The sequence below is a fragment of the Rutidosis leptorrhynchoides genome, chromosome 1 (assembly GCF_046630445.1).
Source record: "Rutidosis leptorrhynchoides isolate AG116_Rl617_1_P2 chromosome 1, CSIRO_AGI_Rlap_v1, whole genome shotgun sequence".
Classification (NCBI taxonomy): Eukaryota; Viridiplantae; Streptophyta; class Magnoliopsida; order Asterales; family Asteraceae; genus Rutidosis; species Rutidosis leptorrhynchoides.
The window spans coordinates 647,872,602-647,896,205 of record NC_092333.1 but is presented as its reverse complement, the minus strand read 5'-3'; the positions used below and the strand labels follow the sequence as shown (position 1 = coordinate 647,896,205).

General features: G+C 36.1%; 2 pseudogenes; both read left to right on the top strand.

Moving 5' to 3' along the window:
• The first annotated feature begins 388 nt into the window (after window positions 1-388).
• Window positions 389-2,312, top strand: LOC139849714 (probable serine/threonine-protein kinase PBL28; annotated as a pseudogene).
• A 1,670-nt stretch (window positions 2,313-3,982) lies between these two features.
• Window positions 3,983-12,121, top strand: LOC139887734 (uncharacterized; annotated as a pseudogene).
• The last annotated feature ends 11,483 nt before the right edge of the window (window positions 12,122-23,604 follow it).

The window sequence follows — 23,604 nt, the reverse complement described above, 5'->3', positions numbered from 1 at the left end:
TATTTCTTATTAGATTTTCATCGCCCAAGTAAATATAACTCTTCATTTGATTCTGTAAAGCATTTGGTTTCTAATTAATTGTGCTCTTAATTTATCTGTATTTGGTCATAATAATCATTTGACCAAAGTAGTAAAGATTTTGTCAAACAATTGTTGGTTGATTTTTTTAGATTACGGAATGAATCCTATGAGTAGTTACTATCATCAATTATTTTATCATCATTTTCAGGCCTCCCCTTTGCAATTATTACAATACGCACTTGATTTGAAATTTTGAATATTTTCATCATCAATTGATCAACAACAAATGGCAGCTTTCTTTGAGCAGTTTTTACGCACTTGATTTGAAGTTAAGTTTTGAATTTGCTCTTTATCAATTGATCAACAACAAATGTCAGCTTTCTTTGAGGAGTTTAATCATCTCAAAATCCAACTTGAAGATATTAAGTTGGCCACTAACAACTTTAGTGACGACAACTTACTTGGAAAAGGAGGTTTTGGGAACGTGTACAGAGGATCAATCTGTCACTCTAAAGGGCAAGACATTGTTGCTTTTAAGCGTCTAGATAGTAAATACGGGCAAGGTAATTCTGAATTTTGGAGAGAGATCATGATGCTTTCTCGTTACACACATAAAAATCTCATCTCATTATTGGGATATTGCGACGAGGGCGGTGAAAAGATCCTTGTGTACGAACTTGCATCTCGTCGTAGTCTTGATAACTATTTAAGTGACCCGACTCTTATGTGGAAGCAACGTCTCAAGATATGCCTTGCTTCTGCAAAGGGGGACTAAACTACCTTCATGATCCAAAAGGCTTACACCAAAGAGTCTTGCATCGTGATATGAAAAGTTCCAACATCCTTTTGGATGAGAATTGGACTCCGAAAATCTCTGATTTGGGCCTATCAAAAATGGGCCCAGCTAATCGGTTGCATACTGTTCTAATTACAAACATTGTGGGTACCTCGACCCACAATATCTAGAGATGGGCATGCTAACAAAAGAGTCTGATGTGTACTCTTTTGGTGTGGTCTTATTTGAAGTATTGTGTGGGAAATTATGCTTTGGCAATAAGAATGGTCAGTTTCAGAGTTCAGTTCGTGTGTGGGAAAAAAGCTACAAAGACAAGAAATTGGATGAGATTATCTTTCAAGATTTAAAGCAACTAATGGATACGGGTTCATTGGAAACATTTTCAGACATTGCGTATCAATGTGTACAATTAAATCGTGAAGAACGGCCACCGATGTCTCTTGTTGTCAAAAAAACTAGAGAGTGCGCTTGAGTTGCAGGAGATTTATGAATCAAAAATTGGTACAATTGCCTCATCATCTGGTCCGGGTAACGAAGATGAGCAATATATGAAGGATACGTTGGCTGCTTATAAACCTGCTGCTAATGTTGCAGCTCATTTGCAGGCTCCATTTAGGGAACAGTTATTTGATTCTAGAATAAAAGAAGGCGAGTTTTCAAATACGGAAGATGAAGCACGAAATATCATAGCAGCCATGAGGATTCAGCATGCTTTTAGAAAGCATGAATCAAGAAGAAAACAAACGGCAGCTGCTATACGCATACAGTATATGTTTCATACTTGGAAGATAAGAAAAGATTTCCTCAACAAATGTTGTCAAGTCGTCAAAATTCAAGTACGATCTCACTACTGTATGTAATTAATTATACAGACCTTGTAGTATGTATCTATATCTAGCTTTAAGTTCTTGGTAACATATTTGTGTATTTATATAATGCAGAAAATACTGCATACGCATTTGAAATAAAGAGGTTTCCGAGTTCTTCAAGTTGATGCCAAAGATGATGATGATGAGATAAAGACGAGAAGCAAGAAGACATTAATAGTGATGAACGGTTCTTCAATGCCAGCTGAAAGCACCAAGTCAGATAGAAAAAGGTAACTTCGCTATATATAAGTAACAAGACACATAAGAGCCAAGTGTACGTCACATAAGCACCAAGTCATTATAATTAATGGTTTCAATGGAATCCCGATACCTTTAATATACAGTAAATTGCTACAACAGCCCATAGTTTCATCCGAACATTGCAGCTGCTTTTGTTAAATTCCCAAGGCACACACAAGGGTAAGTTCACATCTCTGTTAACAAGTTGGATTAGCAAGGGTAATAATATTGCAATAATTCTAACCCACGTTTCTTTCTATAGTAAATCTTGCGGTAATACAATTAAAACAATTAACCGTAAAAGCAGTACTGTATTGGAGTTCTATTTCGAGCTTACATATGATAAGCACAGAGGTGGCAAAACAGATGTGTTAGGTAACAGGTGAAAAGGGTTTCCTAGTTTTATATACAGTCCCAATTAGTTTGGGTTGGGTCTACTAGTTAAAACATACCTGTTGTTTTTTGAATCTGGTAATATCAAGATTATAACTGATTTATCTGCGAAAATAGTAACCTGATTTTTTTTCCCGAAAAATCAGATTAAAGCTTTAGCCAAGTTATTGGCGGGTTTAGTTATTTAAGTACACTTTAGGTGACGTTCAACCCGTTTTTTCGCTTTAGACTAAAGTTTTACTCATTTGACCCATTGGAGATAAAGCAATCCACCGTAACCACCTCTAGATATTGGTTTAGTTATTCTTACTTCGATGTCATTTACTGACATCAAACTATACAAGGATTATTGATCCCTTTTTCTGGCTCCTTGTTACTTAAATATTGTAATTTTAGTGTATACAAGTAGGGCTCTACAGATTAGTGGATAAAATTTTGACACATTTAGATTAGTAAAGATCTTTATCTTGGTTACTGTAAACTGAGTTGTTTTATATATATGATCTTTTGAAGGTGATTCCATTGGATAGCTTATCGCTTAATCGTAATTATGCCTGGCAAATGGCTCAGGTTGGGTCGGTTTGGGTAATGGGTCAAAATGGTTTTGGGTTGAAATGGGTCATAGGTCAAACGGGTCAATTTTTAAACGGGTGAAAATGGGTCAGGTTGGGTCGGTTTGGGTAATAGGTCGAAACGGGTCACAGGTCAATTGGGTCAAATGGGTCAAATGGGTTAGATCGCTTTTTTTACATTTATTACATTATTTTACTTATTATTAATTATTATATATACATAAGAATTATTAATATACATAATAAATGATATAACCAATAATGCTTTCATAAATATTTGACGGATGGAACTTTTTATGCTTGACCCAATTGACCCATTAACAAAACCCATTAGACCTATTTCTATTTATTGATCTTTGAGTATTGATACCCATTCAACCCGTTCATTCATTTTTGGTATGGACTCAATAGGTTGGAGAGAAACCCATTTGAAACTTTTTTAAGTTTTGATTTACATCGTTAGGCCTAATTTTTTCTCAAGACCCAATTGACCCGAAAACTTGACCCATTGGACCCGAATTTGAGTGTTTGGGTCTCAATTGCCAGGTATAATCGTAATACACATTTGCTGTATTAACTGTTACCTGAATGGACTCTAGTTCAAGCTTGGAGTTAGAGAAGTCTGGTTCTGTCCATCTGTAAAATCATGTACCAGAGAGAGTCGAGTTAGATTTTTCTGCTACTCCCATTTGATAGATCTTTTCAGGCTGCGCTCTATTTGGTTTTGCCGTATGTTGTATTCTCAAATGTGGTGGTCATTTGTTGTAAAAAAGTGGCTTACATAGGCATGTTTGTGGAGGAATTTTGTACATAATTTGGAGTGTAGGGGAAAAAAGATAGAAGAAAATTGTTTGATTAATTAAGTAATATTATATAATTGCCGATTGTAGTAATGATTGTCTTTAGGCTCACTGAACTCAGTATTATTGTTGAAAACGATTTTCCCTATGATCTTCTCAATTGATGGATCTTCTCAAGGTCACAGTTGACTGGTTCTGTTGTAAGAACTCTTCGTCAACCATATTTTGGGTATCAAACTACGTGTTGGCATATTTTGAAGAAACACATGCGTAATTTGAACATAGAGGTTAAAACAGAACATAGTTTAGACACTAGGTTTTTGTCATGTCAAGGCCAGCCAACTGCCAAGTGAGATGCTAATTACTGATTGTATTATTGCATATATATTGTTCTAGTTTATATAATGAAGAAATATAAGTGGTCAAGATTTATTTGAAATTATAGTGATTGGGTATACCACCTACCACATACAAAAAGGATAGTTCGTCCCACTTTCATCAATTATTATCCTCCTTTTCAGGTCTTGCACTCTTGCATTTGCAATAACTACAATTTCCACTTGATTTGAATTTTCTCAATAATCTATTGATCAAATAATAATGGCAGCGTTCTTTGAGCAGTTTAAACATCTTAAAATCCAACTTGAAGATATTAAGTTGGCCACTAATAACTTTAGTGACGACAACTTACTCGGAAAAGGTGGATTTGGGAACGTATACAAAGGATCAATCTCTCACTCTAAAGGGCACACGATTGTAGCTTTCAAGCGTCTAGATAGTAGATATGGGCAAGGAAATTCTGAATTCTGGAGAGAGATCATGATGCTTTCTCGTTACACACATAAAAATCTCATCTCTCTTTTGGGATATTGTGATGAGGGCGGTGAAAAGATCCTTGTCTACGAGTTTGCATCACGTAGAAGTCTCGATAACCATTTAAGTGACCCTACTCTCACGTGGAAGCAACGTCTCAAGATATGCCTTGCTTCTGCAGAGGGGCTAAACCACCTTCATGATCCAAAAGGCTTACAACAAAGAGTCTTGCATCGTGACATAAAAAGTTCCAACATCCTTCTGGATGAGAATTGGACTCCAAAAATCTCTGATTTAGGTCTATCAAAATTTGGCCCAGCTAATCAGATGCATAGTGTTCTCATTACGAACATTGTAGGTACCTTTGGGTACCTTGACCCGCAGTATCTAGAGATCTGCATGCTTACAAAAGAGTCTGACGTGTACTCTTTTGGTGTGGTCTTATTTGAAGTATTGTGTGGGAAAGTATGCTTTGGCTATAAGAATGGTCAGTTTCAGAATTCAGTTCGTATGTGGAAAAACAGCTACAAAGATAAGAACTTGGATGAGATTATCTTTCAAGATTTAAAGCAACAAATGGATCCGAGTTCATTAGAAACATTTTCAGACATTGCCTATCAATGTGTCCAATTATATCGTGAAGAACGGCCACCGATGTCTCTTGTTGTCAAAAAACTTAAGAGTGCCCTTGAGTTGCAGAAGATTTATGAATCAAGAATTGGTACAATTGCCTCGCCGTCTGGTTTGGGTAGGTTGAATGATGAACTTGCATATTCTGTTTCGCCAAATGAAACATTCAACGGCAGTTTTAAGAACTGGCTGAAGGGTGATCTTATTGGAAGAGGCACTTCTGCCACTGTTTATGAAGGTTACACTAAGTAAGTTACACGGACTAAGTAAGGTCTATTTTAATGAGAATTTGTTGTTACTCTTTTAGCACACTCTTAGTGAGAATTTGTATATCTAATTTACATAAATCGTGATCTCAAGATAGATTCTTTTGGCAAAACTTTACTAAAGGTTTCGGGATTTTTATAGCATTCAACAACTTATTCATTCCCTGCAAAGTTCACTTCGTTATTATTCAGAATTAAATATGCATGAAATGTATTAATTAGGTATTAAGTAATAGAAGATTCTAGAATTTTATCATTTCCTTTCTTGATTAGTATCCTTTCCTTTCATATGTCATCATTGTATCTATATATAAGCATTATATACTAAAAGTAAGATGCAAGTAATACAAATAGAGATGTCGTCTGTTGGGTGGTTGGTTAATCATAGTGTTATTTTCTTTTGTTCTTATCTTCAGTTTTCAATTCATTTTTCTGATACATATCAGAGCACCCTTGTGTGTGTTCCTGTGAGAGTTTAGGTATTGTACAATCACCATCCCCCGCCGTTGCTTTCTATATAAATCACACCGGAGAGTGATTTTTGAGTTTCACCACCTACACCAATCAATTCAGAAGCCCCTGAATTGCAAACCCTGAAAATCCGATGTAATTCCGACCACTGTAAGCCACCCAGGCGCCGCTGAGCCTTGCTACCGAATTCCAACGCCCCGGTGCAAGTAGGCACGTGGCGTCGCTGTTCGCCGCCTTTTTCTTTATGGTTACTCGTTTGAAGATTCTGGCCAATAATTGGTCTGTTCAGTAACTTCGAGTTTGAACCTTTGTCTTAAGAAGATGTTTTATTGTTTACAGTGTTATCTTGTTCTACTTTATTAGTTTCATAGCACATTTTTTGCTTTGATGAAATGTTGAGAACGAATTAGGTATGGCATTTAACTTTTTTCTTGGATAGACAGATGTTAGAGCAACATTCGAGCCATTCTATTCTTCTGATATATTGAATACGGTTGCTGATAATAACAATACTTCTCTTTTTGTCATTTACTGATATGACTTTTGTTTTTGTTTGAAGATATGGGTTCTTTTTTGCTGTAAAAGAAGTTTCTTTGCTTGATCAAGGTCTCATCGGAAAACGAGCCATTGTCCAACTTGAGCAGGTGATTTATAAATCGTTAAGGTTTCTTCAAGTTATATACAAGTTCATATCAATCACATTTTGAGACAATGTACTTAGCCTCCTTTTAATTTCTTTTTACTAATCTTCAATTTTTTTATTATTATTAAAGGAGATATCTTTTCTAAGTCAACTCCATCATGAGAACATAGTTCGATATCTTGGAACAGATAAGGTATGCATTTCGACTCTTAAGGTCTTTCTCATTCTATGGAGTCTTAAATCAACCTTACATTCTATAAGTACATATTGATTTGAAAAACTGTTTCAGGATGATGGCAAACTGTATATTTTTCTTGAGCTTGTTTCTCAAGGTTCTCTGGCGAAGCTTTACTGGAAGTATGACTTGCAAGATTCCCAAGTCTCGGCGTACACAAGACAGATTTTGAGTGGTTTGAATTACCTGCATGAACGAAAGGTGGTTCACAGGTAAAGTTCGTTCATTTTTGTGCTATATTGAAGCCGTGGATGTTTAATTTATTCCACCATTTTCAAATCTTAAAGACTTTTTTGCTCCGTTGGTCCTTCAATTATACACGAAATTGCAATCCGAGTCCCTCAAGTTTTTTTTTGGATTTTCGAGTCCTTAAAATTGCAAAATTTTGCAATCCGAGTCCCTCCGTCTAACTTCTGTCTAAATTGGCCGTTAACCTTTGACATGTGCCATGCATGTGAGGGTAAAATCGTCTTTCTACTCTTTTCTTTGACTTTTTTGCTTCGCGGTCCTTCGTTTATACACAAAATTGCAATCCGAGTCCCTCAACTTTTTACTTCGAATTTTTCTCTTTTTTTTTGTTTATCTTTAATTGAATTGCCATATACAATCCTTATCATCTAATTTAGGCAAATTACCCCGTTCGTCGGAAAACGTTAACCCTAATTGTATCAATTTCAACATATCGACGTTATCTTTTAATGTCTGGTAATGATAATCATTACTATTTTAAAATTGCCAACAGGACGAATAACAATTCCTGGAAATTCAGTATCCATTGCTATATACGGAAATTCATCAACAATACCTCGAATTAATTCAAATTCTTCTTCTAGATTATCATTCCTAGGGCTGTGCATGGTACGGGACCGGACCAAACTAACTCGGTTCGGTTCCGTCCCGAGTCCCGATTTATAGCAAAACGTTGGACCAAGAACCGTACCATATAATATCGGTTCGGTTCGGTTCTAGAAGATTCGGTTCGGTTCCATGAAAAGAACCGTCCCGTCTCATCGTCGATAAATTAAACTCTACTTGCCATTATACAAAATCAATTTTTGAGAAAAAGCTATACAAGATTTATAAACCTTTTTCATATATAATATGATATGATGTGAAACTTGTGAAGGGTGAGAGCAAGTAATGGGTCAAACGGTTGCACCAAGTAGTGCCGATTATTAGCATTCTTGTTGCTATTTTCTTGTAAGCACGTGATGTGCCTTATGGCTATAAATAGCCTTATTACTTTCAATAAAAGAGTTACAGTGGTTAAAAATGTAGTCCACAAGTATTTTTTGGTTTCATTTCCTTTCGTATATTGCATATTAAATCGTTTACTTTCTTTAATACACTCTTTATTTAGTGAGTTAAGGGACCTGTGTCCTTACAATTCTATCATACAGTATATGACAATTATACTTGGTTTCGTTTCAGTGTTTAATTTTGGTGGCATTACTGCATTACAGTATATCATATTTGACCAAATTAGGGTTCCGGTGAAAGGAGCTTTACAGCTTTTCTCTATCTACCTTCCTTCTTCCTGTTTAACTGCAATTAACAGAAAGAGAGAAAGAGAAAAGACAGCAAAGCACCTGTAATTACAGACAGACTGAAATGGAGATGGAGATATAGATTTATTTTTAAAATTTTAAATTTATTTTATAAAAGGAAAAATAGAGTGAAAAAAATACGCCCAGTTATCTTTTTTTATTTTATCTTTAATCCGAAGTAAAAAGTTGAGGGACTTGGATTGCAATTTTGTGTACAAACGAAGGACCAACGAAGCAAAAAAGTCAAAGAAAAGAGTAGAAAGACGATTTTACCCTCACATGCATGGCACATGTCAAAGGTTAACGGCCAATTTAGACGGAAGTTAGACGGAGGGACTCGGATTGCAAAATTTTGCAATTTTAAGGACTTGAAAATCCAAAAAAAAAACTTGAGGGACTCGGATTGCAATTTCGTGTATAATTGAAGGACCAACGGAGCAAAAAAGTCAATCTTAAATGTATTTAATACTTTTATACAGGGATATTAGATGTGCTCATATATTAGTTGATGCAAGTGGCTCTGTGAAGCTTTCAAATTTTGGATTAGCAAAGGTAAGTAAAACACAAACTTTTGTGGGTTATGACTTATGAGTGTTAGTTTCTTTTTGCAAATTGATTATTTTTATACAACTGACTACATATACACTGATTATACTCATAGGAAACCACGTTGAATGACAGCAAATCTCTCATAGGGATTCCATTTTGGATGGCACCAGAGGTCACTTCTATTCTCATAAAATCTTTTTCGTTGAATGCATCTACTCTTAGTTAGAAAGTAAGGTGGGTCATATGATTTCAAAATAAATATCACACATTATCAAATCTACCGAGATATGTGTTGTTGGAAAACAGGGTATGAAATTGATAATCGGATTGGTTCTTGAATTGTGAAACACTTTCTCAATTAAGTATTTCGACCCTACAAGCCTCCTAATAGGGATAAGACAAGAATGAGATTTGATTGCAGGCGAAAACAATACAAATCCAAAGTATTAGAGAGGATGTGTGTGTATTCTGAGTTCGTGAATGAAAAACAAGTTACTAATTTTCTGGAGGGAAAATCAGTTATCATCTGTTATAATCGGTAAAGAAAACTAAAGGGTGTAACCCTTCATTTGGCGGGAAAAGTCGCTAATGATGCGAATTTTAGTTGGAAAATCGGTTGGCAGGAAACTTTCAGTATAACATATACCCTCGACCCCGGGCGCCGCCCCTTACACCCCCGCTATTTTCGTGACAGTATCAAGTCAACTTACGAACCCATTGTTAAGTATAACAAGATAACTTATGTTTTTCAAGTAAATCCCAATTACCTAAAATCACAAACTTCTATAACTGTTCATTATTTGCTGTAAGGTGTTTTGAGTTAACGTCCTACATTTTGCGTCATCAGGTTGTTAATGGAACAAAGCCTCATGGATTCAAAGCTGATATATGGAGCCTTGGTTTGCACTGTGTTGGAGATGTTGACACGTAGGATTCCGTACTCCCCCTTGGAGACGGTATGCATGCCATTTTCTTTATTATCTAAAATATTATATTATTTTTTTCTGAAGCAATTAATAGCAAAGGTAATGGGTCGAAACATGTTCATGTTGGTTAATTTGGGTGATTCTTTTATATAGATCAGCTTTTGTTGATCCACGAACATATACTTTTGGTTATCAAATTTTTTGATAAATAATTGTTTCGAGTCTAATTAATAAATACGATTACAAGCATAGAAAGTTAATGTGCATGAAAGTAACTCTTGCGTTATTTTCCATAATTATTTACTTTGTAATTTGGTAAACATATTTTATATACCATATATCTTTTATGATATAATATTTCGTGTTTGTAGTAGCTCCTGCTAAGTTATACGGAATATGTATTTTAAATGATAAAATTAGTAAGTATTTAATTAATATCTAATTGGTTTCTCAGATGGCAGCACTGTTCAGAATTGGCAGGGGTCTACTTCCTGAAATTCCAGACACCTTGTCTGCTGGTGCCAAAGATTTCATAATTAAATGCTTGCAAGCTAATCCAGATGACAGACCTACTGCTGCTCAACTACTGGACCATCCTTTTATAAATAGGCAAAAGCACCGGGCGGCAGGACCGAGACTTGAACGGAGAAACGCATTTAAAATCATGGATTATGACGCATCAACATCGTCATCATCATCATCATTATCATATGATAATCAATCAGCTCATAGAACTCAATCACTTGATATTTCATTGTTAGCTGATAGAACTAGCTTTCGAATTGAAGGAACGGAAGGTGAATTTGACTTGATTTGTAGACGATTAGGACTTTCAGGTCCTGATGACTTTGCTATACCACCAGCTGATTACGAAGCACATAAGTTGCATTCACCTAGGGTTTATAAAACGAATCATGATTCGACTCGTGAATCTACGGAGAGTTAGTTGTCTGTGAGCTTTAAAACGAAAGTTAAATTAAGTGATGATGAATAATTTGAAACAGATGGCTAAACTGATGGATCTAGCTAGGTTTTGGTGATAAATGGAGGTAATAATAATGTTGATGATATCGGCATTGGTAGAGTTAATAAGAACAGGTCTCTGGAAGATGACGATAATGATATGGATAAAGCGCGTGAGAGATGAAATGTGGAGGGTGAAGTGGAATTAAAGATGTACGGCCACCTTTGCTTGCTCCATAGACGGGGATGCCTCTAATAATGGTGGACGATTTGGGTTCCAATTGGGATCTGATTCGGAGCTTTGCTCCAAAGGATAATGAAGAGTTGACATCGGATGGACTAGCCGAGGCTGTTAGGCTAATTGAGGTGGGAGTTGTTGAGACAAGTGGGAATTGACACAGTTGTCAAACTGTCTGGTTGGATAATGAACATGAGGTTGGGGATGTTGAGGATGAACAATCTTCTGGTGCAGTTGCCGAGCCTCAATATACATCCAAATGAACGGAAAGTAGTTCGTAGGTAAGTCTCTTTTAGTGAACAATCTTCCGGTGCGGTTGCCGAGCCTCATTAATGTGATCTTCCGAAAGTAATTCCGTTGGATAGCTCGAGTCTTAATTGTAAGGCACATTTGTTGAATTAAGTGGCACGTGAATGGACTCCGGTTCAAGCTTGGAGTTATAGAAATCTGGTTGGGTCCACCTGTGAAATCATGTACAGGTTGCTCAGTTAAATTTTTCTTGTGCTCCCTTTTTGATGTATCTTTTCAGGCTGAGTTCTATTTGGTTCTGCCGTCTGTATTGTTTTAAGTTGTATTTGCAGATGTGTTTTAAGTTGTGCTTAGTCGCCTAAATAGGCATGTTTTTGTAGAGCAATGTTGTACATAGTTTGGAGTATGGGTGGTGGTACATTCAACATCATTTTTACTTCATTTACCATAAATCATGCATTAACCTGTACAGCCTGTTAATACACAATTGTGGTAAAAAATGATGTTGGATATATCAATGACAAGGGAGTATAGCAGCAAAAGAGGAAAGAAAATTACCTGATTCTGTAGAATTTATCTTTAGGCTTTTTTCAATTCAATATTCTCTTGTTGGTCTTATTTAGTTCGGGCTATAATATGAAGGTCTTCCTTTGGCCTTTTCATCCAAGATGTGTTTCAAGCTTCTAGTATTCGTGTGGGATGTCAACCCGAAGAATGCACAAGTGTTTTATAGTTGCTCTCAATGCTATGTTCATTTCAATCTTTATGTTCTTGTTTATGTTCTGTATGTATTTTGGTTCGATCATCAGTTTGATGATTTGATTTTATAATAATATGTTCCTTTGTCGCCAGAAAAAAAAAGTGTAGTAATGATTGTTTTTAGGCTCATTAAATTGACTGTAACCAAACTCGGTATTGTTAAAAACGATATATTTTTGAACGGAGAAGCATACTCCAGTCCAAGGTCTCGTAGTATTGGTGGTAATTGACACATCTAGAAGTAGTTCTATCGTTGTGACCTGATGAAGTTAAGACCCGATGGAATTCATATGTATAGTATTAACCGGTTGATCTTTTCAAGGTCACGGTTTGTCTGAATGTTTTGTCGTAAGAACTATTCGCCAACTAGGTTTTGGCCACAAACCGGATAAAAAACCGGATTCGGACACAAAAAAAACCGGATTTTTTTGTCCGGATTTTTCGGAACCGGTTCCGGTTCTCGGCGTCGGATTTTTTTCGGATTTTTTTCCGGAACCGGTTCTTTTTCGGATCTCGATCGGATTTTTTCGGATTTTTCTTGGACTAGGATTCGATTTTGCGAATTATATTTTTACCGGTTCTATTTTTTTTAACGTTTGACAACAATAATATAATCGGTATAAAGAAAAGTTATAATGCTCAAGACTCAAGTGCTCAACACAATAGATAATATAAATAACAATATTCGAACAATACAATTATATAAATAACACTTTTATTCGAACGATACAATAATAAAAATAAAAACACTTTTATTCGAACAATACAATTATAATTAATACATTTCGAGCTTCGGCATGGCCATCACCCAATAATGTATTAAGACAAAAGTATATCGAGCTTCGGCATGGCCATCACCCGTTATACTTTAGTCGTCAAATGACCCAAATGTGTTATCTTGTTGAGCGCGTTGAGGATGGTGCCTTCGATCGTAGTCTTCAAAAGCGGGGTCATCAACTAGAGAAAGGTAAGCTTGTTGGTAACCCGATACATTCATTTCGGTTTGGTCCATATCAAACGGTTCATAGTCACCTTCATCCACTTCGTTTAGTTCATTGTCGGAATTCTCTTCGGTTGTTGTAGGTGATAATCCCGCTAAATTTTCTTCATACTCTATACATTCTTCAATGTCGTTATATAACGGACCTTCTAATGAAGTTTGATCTTGTATCCTATCTACCCCATCCAAATAATCTTTCAAACATACACATACTTTCACAGCTTGGGGGGTAAGTCTTGACCTTCTTTCCGATATAATTCGACCACTCAAAGAAAAGGCCGATTCGGAAGCTACGGTTGAAGCTTGAAAGGTAAATAAGTCACGAGCCATAATGCTTAATATTGGATATGTGTCTTGTTTTGTTTCCCACCATTTTAAAATGTCAAGGTTGTTAAATTGTTCTTCACTCATGTTTAGTGCAAAGTTTGCCATCTTATAATTTCCCAACTCGCTTGTGGGTGCCGATGTTCGTGCGCGTTTGGAAGCGTCTTCACGTACCAAGTTAAAAAGACTTTATCGAAATTGTAAAAACTTTATCGATTAAATTATATTCTTCTAAAGTGTCTTGTAACGCTTTTTTTATATTATTACCGTTATGTGGATAACCAAATATTTTAAAATCGATAACACGTTTCATTAAAAGCCACGAATCGGGATTAAACCAATGAGCAGTAACGACTAAATAAGAATTTGCCGTTCCATGTGGTGCGCTCCAAACATCACAAGTTATAGAAACCCTATGTTTATATGTTCGAAAACCTTCAATTATTTTAGTTTTAGCTTTTTTCCATAATTTAAAGGCGTCACGTCTTAAGGTAGAACGACTTACATTGCTATATCGCGGTTGTAGTCGATTCCGAATTAGCTCCGTAAGCCTTGGATTGTCGAAGTGGTTGAAAGGAAGCGCTTGTTGAATGACAAACCTTGACAAATCTTGCCGAAGAGCTTCGGCATCGTATTCAAAAATCGAACCATCGGCCCGCATTGTTTGTTGTCTCGGGTCTTGCCTTGCACTACAACTTTTGTCAAGATGTTTTCTTAACGTTGTATTACCCGAAACACCCATGAACTTCATACATTGTGTACAACGAGCTTTTTCCGCACCATCCTTCATTACACACAACTCGAATTTGGACCAAACGTCCCCTTTTCGCTTTGTTTCTTTTTTGTAATCAATATCGGCCGTAGTGTAGCCTTGTGAAGATGCTCCAACGGAAGCGGAACCGGAAACGGAAGCTTGTGAATTATCCATTATGGGATAAGTAAGTAGACTAGAGATTAGAGAATATTTAGTGATTTAGAAAGAATTATGAGAATGTTTGTTGGTGCATTTTCAACCAAAGCATTACCATGTATTTATAATGGACTTTGTGGGGTTAAAATGGTAAAAAAAAACTCAAAAAAACTGCAAAAAAAAAAGGCTGAAACTGCAAAAAAAAAAAAAAAAAAAAAAAAAAAAACCGCTAGTTTTTTGAAAAACCGGATCGGATCCGGATCCGGATCCGGATCCAAACCGGATCGGATAAAATCCGATTTATATCCGGAAAAAATCCGGTTTTCTTGAAAATCTGGATCCGGTTGGAACCGGATCGGATCTCGGATCCGGATCCGGTTTTTGCTGTGTCCGGTTCTGCTTCTGTCCGGTTCCGGATCGGGTCACCGGATCGGATCTGGATCCGGTTTTTTTGCCCATCTATAGTTTTGGGTATTAACCGACGTGTTGGCCTATTTACAAAAAAGAGAGAATCCGGGCGTAATAGGAAAATGTAAGTTGAACATAGAGAATGAGAGGTCTGTACACACCTCTTTTGATCCGTCACAACATTTAAAGGGGAGATGATGCTTCCAAATTGATATTTGATAGATCCACACTAATTTGATGTTAACTTCCCAAAATAACCTCAAATAATTTCAAACATAAAATTTGTGTAGGTTATCATTCAAGGACATGTTAGTACATTGAAGTGGATTTATCAAATTTGTGTTTGGAAATATCACTACCCCATTAAAGTGACCAATAAGCCATTCACATCACTTTACTTAATCTACCCTTATCTATTTAGCTTAATCATTTTTTCTTTCTTTCTGCCCATGTCTAAAAAAATCCCCGATCAGTTATCCTGATTCATCCGATCAAGAGTTTCATTGTTTTCCTACTTGATAGACAAATAAAAGAAAAGTGTCTCTCAACGTCCTTGAGTGGCGCTTTAGACCATTCCTAACCGTGACGATGATATCACGGGCAGTTTGGCCAAAAAACGCAACACGGCTGTGATTTGGCAATGTCAGTTTCTGACTTTTTTTTTAACCGTTGTGTCAGTTTTTTGTGTTAAATATTGAGTGGGGTGATTTGGTAAAATCTAATTGAAAATGGTGTGAGAAAACTTAAAATAATTAAAATTGAAAATTTTGTGATTGGACCATGCAAATCTCACGGATGTAAATAAATCTGTCACAAAACTGACTCACACTCCTATAATGTCAAAACTGACGGCTCGCTAGAAATGTCAGTTGGTGTAAGTTGTGGCCACATGTGCTGCCACCTCATCTAACAAAAAAAAAAAAAAAAAAAAAACTCACGCCCCATTAGAAGTGGTCTAACAATTAACATTTGCGTTTAACGGAACACGTGTTCTATATCTCCAAAATATTTGTGAAGTATTTATAACCACCGAGCTCATGGTTGAGTGGTACCAAGCTTCTGGACGGTGGGTCCGCATTCTCTCATCGTGATTGGTGCGGGTTCGATTCCAGGAGGGAGGTTTACCGCATATTATGTATACACAGTCATCTTATGGTGCTGTGGTCCCTATGACTTTGCTACTGGCAGGTGTAGGTGCATGATAAAATCGATCCGGTTCACGTAAGTGCGAAGATTCGAGAGCGGGTTCCTTCTAGCGTGTGTGGAGAGTTTAACCAACTAACCGGCCGTTAAAAAAAAAAAAAAAAAAAAAATTGTGAAGTATTTATACATAATCAAATAGATTAGTACCATAACAAGTGCAGAAAGGAGGAAAGAAAATGCGAGCCACGAGATCAAAATGTTCTTTTCATCCATTCTTTCAGCCACATACCCTCTCATTACTTCTCTCGGAACAATGGTGCGACCTCATTCTTTTTCTGTTAAATTCTATATAATAATTAAATGTTCTATTAAACCAAATCTATGGCATCTACAATCATGTGAGACACCGCTAATTTTAATTAATTTTTTTTTAAATACGTGGCGGAAGCATTTATTTATTAATTACAAAATAAACATTAACTATTGCTAAGACAACCAGTGTCACGTGTCATTACAAAATACATGTTTACACGGAGAAGATGTAGTTACAATCTGTTTTCAAAAGAACACATTTTAAACTATAAAAGATCACATCAGAGTTAATTCGGTCAAACATAACATCACCATGCCCGTCTTCTCCCAAAAAGCACTATCTACAAAAGCTATCAACCTGCAGGGAGGAGATGGAGGGGAATTAGCACGAAGCTAAGTGAGTACGACTAACTACAGGCCATAGCATACATAAGTGTTATACTAATCATGTCACAATAGTCTAACACACAAACATAACCCAAGTGCCGTCTACAGAGACTCTGGCGGCTCGGCCAAACCATTAACCACCAGCTGATCGGACTGGGGCTTACCAGAAGTTCCTCCACCACCGTATGTATGTACATAATCCACACGCGACGGACGCGTCATTCACATATATATACACCACGATTGTCTAGGCTACCACAGAGGAACCCAACCCGCAGGTTGATCTCTCCTAACGAGGCTACCAAACAATAGGGACGCACTGGGCTCCAGCAGACAAACATCAACTAACATGCAGTCATCACAAGTACTAACTAACCACAACAATAAGTATATCTTACAAGCATGTCAATCATAATATAACATGCTTCTATATACTATATTCTCCAGTTAGTCCCACTCACCAAATACCAGCAAACGAGAAGGTATTCAGCTATCTAATCACTGAACCTTCTCTTTCTCCTTTTCTCCTGAGAAAAACAAATACACAAGTTAGTTTCTGTTCGTTAACATCAAATAACACAATAAATAAATTTTTGTATCAAAAACTGTCCGCTAAATTTTTTTGCTTAACACTTATGCACTTTCAAAATCACTTTCAAAATTTACATCATAAACATCAAAATACAAACGGGCAGCATAACGGCTAAAAATCAACATTTGGTAAAATATTCTGCCTTGGACACTCAGTCGGTCGACTGTAGACACAACCGGTCGACTGACCTTCCCAGTCGGTCGATTCATTTGGTATTATATCAATCGGTCGAAGGTAAATCTCAGTCGATCGGTTCACTCAACAGTCGGTCGGTTGTCTTCGTCAATCGGCCGGTTCAACCCTCAGTCGGTCGACTGTCGACTGACAGTCAGCCGACTGTGTTCATCTTCATCAGAAACTGAACAAAGGCTACGGACTTCACAATGAAATCCTCAAATCTCGATCTAGAGCTCGTTTTAAACACCAAAATCGACCATAACTTGTTCACTACTTGTTATAGACTCAAAACCCACAACAATTTGACCATAACAACACTTAAATCACTTGTTTTGACACAAATTTACACTTTTATGAAAACCAACACAAAACCTTAAATTTCTCAAAGATTAGAGCATGAAAGCTTGAGATTCTTACCTTAAAAGAATCAGTGAATCACAAGGAACACAAAGATATGAACAATTTGAGCTCTAGATAAAGATTAAGGATTAGGGTTTGATTGTAGGTGGAAGGGAAGGTAAGGTGTGTGTGTGTGTGAGATGGTTCTGAAAAAATGCAAGAGAGAGAGAGAGACAGCACTAGTCACTTAATTGGGTTTAATTCCCACACTGTGCGATACACGGGTATTTATCAGTTATTTGATATCTTTCGTACGTCATTTGGCAACCCAAACGGAGTCCAAATTAAATAAACAAACCTGTTCTGTGACCCTTGTCACAAACAGGTCCTAACCACATCATTAAATAATAATAAATATTAAATAAAAATAAAAGCATATAGTAACATAATACTAACTTAAGGGCAAAATAGTAATCTTACAACTAGGCCCGATTGAGGATGTTACAAATCTACCCCTTTAAGAAGATTCCATCCTCGAAATCTGATCAAGGTCAAACAACTGGGGATAGCGCGCCCTCATTAACTCCTCGGTTTCCCAGGTCAAGTTGGAACCTAAACTGTGCCGCCATTCCACTAACACCATTGGAATATGTTTCTTTCTTAACTTTGTGACTTTCTTGTCCATTATTCTAACCGGCTCTTCTACTAGTTTCTTAGTCAAGTCGACTTTCAAATCTTTCAATGGAAGAATCTGACTTTCATCGTCTACTTTGTACTTTCTCATATAGCACACGTTGAACGTGTTGTGAATTCCTGCTAACTCTGATGGAAGATCTAAAACAACAGTTTGATTATTCAGAATTTCTATGATTGGAAATGGCCCAATAAACCTCGGAGCTAGTTTACCATGTTTGCCAAATCTGATCACCCCTTTCCACGGTGATACCTTCAAGTATACACGATCACCTACATTAAAAAGTACCGGACGCCTACGCGAATCAGCATACATCTTTTGTCGATCTCTAGCTGCTTTTAACTTCTCACGTGCAATTTCGACTTTTTATGCAGTTAACTGAACAATTTTGGGACCTGCAAATTGTTTCTCACCTGCTTCTAACCAACATGTCGGAGTTCTACACTTACGACCATACAACATTTCATATGGCGGCATTCCAATACTCGAATGATACGAATTGTTGTAAGCAAACTCTATCAGTGGAAGATGCGAATCCCAAGAACCACCATATTCTAAGACACACGCTCTCAACATGTCTTCTAACATTTGAATCGTTCGTTCACTCTGACCGTCTGTTTGTGGATGATATGATGTACTTAAATTCACACGCGTACCCAGATTCTGTTGTAAACTGTTCCAGAAGTTCGATACAAACCTAGTATCTCTATCAGAAACTATTGACAACGGTATACCATGTCGACTAACGATCTCTTTTAAGTACAATTCTGCCAAATCACTTAACGAAGCTGTTTCACGAGTAGCTAAAAAGTGAGCACTCTTTGTTAAACGATCCACAATCACCCAGATCATGTCGTGTCCTTTCTGGGTTCGGGGTAACTTGGTTACAAAATCCATCATTATATGATCCCATTTCCACTGAGGAATTTCTAACTGTCTTAGAGATCCATACGGTTTCTGATGTTCTGCCTTAACTTGCGCACAAATATGACATTTTTCGACAAAATTTGCAACATCTGTCTTCATTGTCGGCCACCAATACAATGTTTTCAAGTCTCTATACATCTTTGTACTACTTGGATGCACTGATAATATCGATTTATGCGCTTCAGTAAGGATTAAATCCCTCAAATCTCCAAGCATAGGCACCCAAATTCGATCTTTATATGTAATGACCCGCACTTTTTCGATCGTTCTATACTTATAAGATTAATATTTACATAAATTAAACCTTACCAACATGATAAGCAATCCAAATTGTTGAGACTTATGTTTTTGAAATGAGTTTTACACAACGTTTGACCGTCTAGTTTGACCGATGATATCATGAACTATACAATATATGATAATTATACGTTTGTGTATATATATGTATATATACATATTTAACATGATCCAAGAATGTTTTAATACCTCATTTTGTATTAATAACAATAAGTTACAAGTATATTTTGAAACTACTAACCTAAGTTTTCAAAACGATAACCATACGTAACGTTATTTGACATAAATACTTATGACCTATAATGTTTATACATATATCGTATAAGTAATGTATTTAATCACTTTTAAGGACTTAAATACATAAAACAATATAAGTATATTCACAAAAGATAGCTATATTTGAATTCTCATTCCATTTTTCACAAGATTTCTATACATATATCTAGAGTACATGTACTCGTATCATACCTAACCTCTATACGTATTTACTATTGGTATATACACATCAAATCACCACCAACCAGCCCTTGTTCAATGCCTTATGTATAAGGTAACTACTTTTGTTATCTAGCATGACAATTTCACATGATTAAAATTTTTTTTCACAAAATTACAAACTTATACACCTTTTACACCACCATTTATACTCCATTTTTGATTCACTTTTACTTCAAATCTTTAGCTAAAAACACACACACTCTCAAGAGCCTTAAACTCCATAATCATTCAGCAAGAAACCATGAAGATCTAGCCATAGAAACAAGCCTTAAACACCATAAGAAAACCTTTACAAAAACACTTCAAGAATCCTTTTCAAGAACACAAACTTACTTCCAATCTTTCATCCAATTCCATCACCCTTTTGGTTCTAGGTTCTTACTCCTCTTTTACAGCAACCTTGTCCAAGGAACTTGAGGTAGTAACTATGTTCATAACCTTATTCGATTCATATATATATAGCTATCTTATTTTGTGGTATAAAATTTTAACAACAAGAACATAGTTTGAATGTTTTCAAACTTGTTTGCAAACTAAATAGATCCTTCTAACTTAACTTTTAAAATACTTCAAGACCTGTAATATATCTTAAATATATGCTAATTTAACAAGGTTTAACTTGGTTTTTCAAAGAACACCTTAAAAACTGTTTTTACGACGTCGGAGTGTAACCGGGGGCTGTTTTGGGTTGGATAATTAAAAACCATCCTAAACTTTGAATTGGAGGTTTATTTTCTGGAAAAATGATTTTTTACTATGAATATGTTAACGCATAAAAATTTTATGATTTAACTCAAAGTATAAGTATTTTTAGAAAAATAATCATTTAAGGTTGTTTACATGATGGAAAATGATTAACTTCATAAGTTTCACCAAAGTTTGACCTATGACCTGTGATTTCGAATACAAACTAAGGTATTTACAGTTCATATTCTTAAAGAGGGACTCGATCCAAGGAAGTGGCAAGTTGAATCAACGAAAACGGAGTTGTAACGAAGAAACTATGACCAAAACGAGATCGGATATCTAAGACTAGTTTAGCTACGAAAATAATTGGAGAAAATTAAAAAAATCACATCTTTCTAAAATAACATGATATTTTATATATATGTACTCATAATTTAATTTTATATGGTTCAGGATCACCCGTAAACAATACGAGAAGATTAATCATAAGATCCCATGATTGTACGCAACACGTCATTTGACAACACCGGTACCGTGGGTCAAGATTAATCCCGACCAATACGAATACGATGGGGGTTTTATTTATTTCGATGGGGGTTTTATTTATTAAACACCTAAATATGAACCATTAAAATTGAATTACTAACATCGGACTGCTAACTACGGACTAAGAAGACATTAAAAGTATTATAAGTATATATATACGTGACGATTGTTTAAAATGAAAATATATTGATATATTATATATGGATAGGTTCGTGATATCAACCGGAGACCAAGTCAAAATATATATATCTTCAAGGCAAAAGTGAGTATATAGTCCCACTTTTAAACTCTAAATATTTCGGGATGAGAATACATGTATTTTATGTTTTACGATATGGACACAAGTAACTGAAAAATATATTCTACGTTGAGTTGTACCACTGGCATACTTCCCTGTAGCTTGGTAACTGTTATTTACAGCGGTATTGTAAACGCGAATCCTGTTGATAGATCTATCGGGCCTGACAACCCCAACCGGACTGGACGACCAGTATTCAACGGTTGCACAGTACTTCGTTTCGTGACTACACTTGGTACGGTGTAGTAAGATTTCATAATAAAGGGAATATGCGACGTGATTAAATGTTAAGTATGGTTACCAAGTGCTCAACCACTTAGAATATTTTTATTAAAACGTTTATATATGAAATCTTGTGGTCTATATATATATTGCTGCCGGCATTAAACCTATATCTCACCAACTTTATGTTGACGTTTTAAACATGTCTATTCTCAGGTGATAACTAAAAGCTTCCGCTGCAACATGTTGAATTTAAACAAGATCTTGAGTATGCATATTTGTGTCAAAAATAAAACTGCATATCGGAGGATTTGTAATGTAAAATATGCTAGAAATCGTATTGTTATCATCACATGTAAAGTTTGTAAGTCTAAGATTATCGCTAAACGATAATCATCTTTTTATTGTCTAAAGCTTGTATTAAAATAAGAGTTATGGTTTGTAATGTAAAATAAATGCAGTTGTTCTTTTAAAAATGTCGCATATAGAGGTCAACACCTCGCAATGAAATCATACGTTATCTAACTCGTTCTTATGGTTAAGGACGGGTTATGACATGTGGTATCAGAGCGGTGGTCTTAGCGAACCAGGTTTGCATTAGTGTGTCTAACTGATAAGTCGTTAGGATACATTAGTAAGTCTGGACTTTGACCGGGTCTGATTTAAAAACCATTGCTTATCATTGTTGGTTAAAATTTATATGTAAATATTATGTAGTACTAATGGGTTAGTTGTTGTGTGATAGATGTCGGGCTCAAAACTTGTTATCACATTCAGCGACTCCGAACCAGAATCTTCAGATGGTGTTCCAGTCATTAACCTATCCGATGACGAAAATAATATCTTTGGGGAAGACTCACAAATTCCGGATGAACCGACTATAGAGAACCCGGAAAGTGAACCCGAGGAGGAAAGTGAACCAGAGGAGGAAAGTGAACCCGAGGAGGAAAGTGAACCCGAGGAAGAAATACAGGAAATTACAAAAGACAAGTTCGAACTAGGAAAGAAACGAAAGACTAATGAATTAGAAAATTCAAATCCCGAGTTTAGTGAGAATGATGTGGCACCAACTCCACTAGACACTACCACCCCTATTCCCGCTATTCCTATTCGTTCTATTCTGACATCCAGTTCTTCAGCCCCACAGCCAAAATATAGGCAGACAGCTAGGATAAGCGTTAGGCCATTCCTTGAACCTAAACGTCCTAGAAAATAGACCAAACGATGCGCTGCCGTATTAAACCATGGGATCATATAATGTTTTGTATAATATTATTAGTGTGGTTTGCTTAATGTTCGATGTAAGATAAGCATATGTAAAATAGTGAAGTATGAAATGCAATAATTTTCCATGGTTAAGTATTATTTAGATTGTAGTAATTGGTTCTGTACTAAGCTATTAAGTATGAACATTAACGGGTAGGTACTACCCTAGATATAATTATAAAATGCTAATAAGAAGAAAAGGCTTTTATAATAATACCTGGTTCATATTGTTAACAAGCTATAATGTACTATAAATACACACTACATCTATAATATTCCATGTGAATAATTATTTTCTTTCATTAGGAAATGGCGCGATTGAATCGAATGACGGAACAAGAAGTCGAGGAATTCATCAACCAGCGAGTGAACGACAGAATGTTATGGGTCGAAGCTGCAAGAGCTGCTGCAGTTAACCCAAATCCTCGTGTAGGATGTACCTACAAGGCTTTTCAAGCTTGCAAGCCCTCATCATTCAGTGGAACAGAAGGACCGATCGGTTTAACCCGGTGGATAGAAAAGATGGAGACTGTGTTTAAAATAAGTGGTTGTGTTGAAAAGGACATGACCAAGTATGCATCGTGCACTTTACAAGAT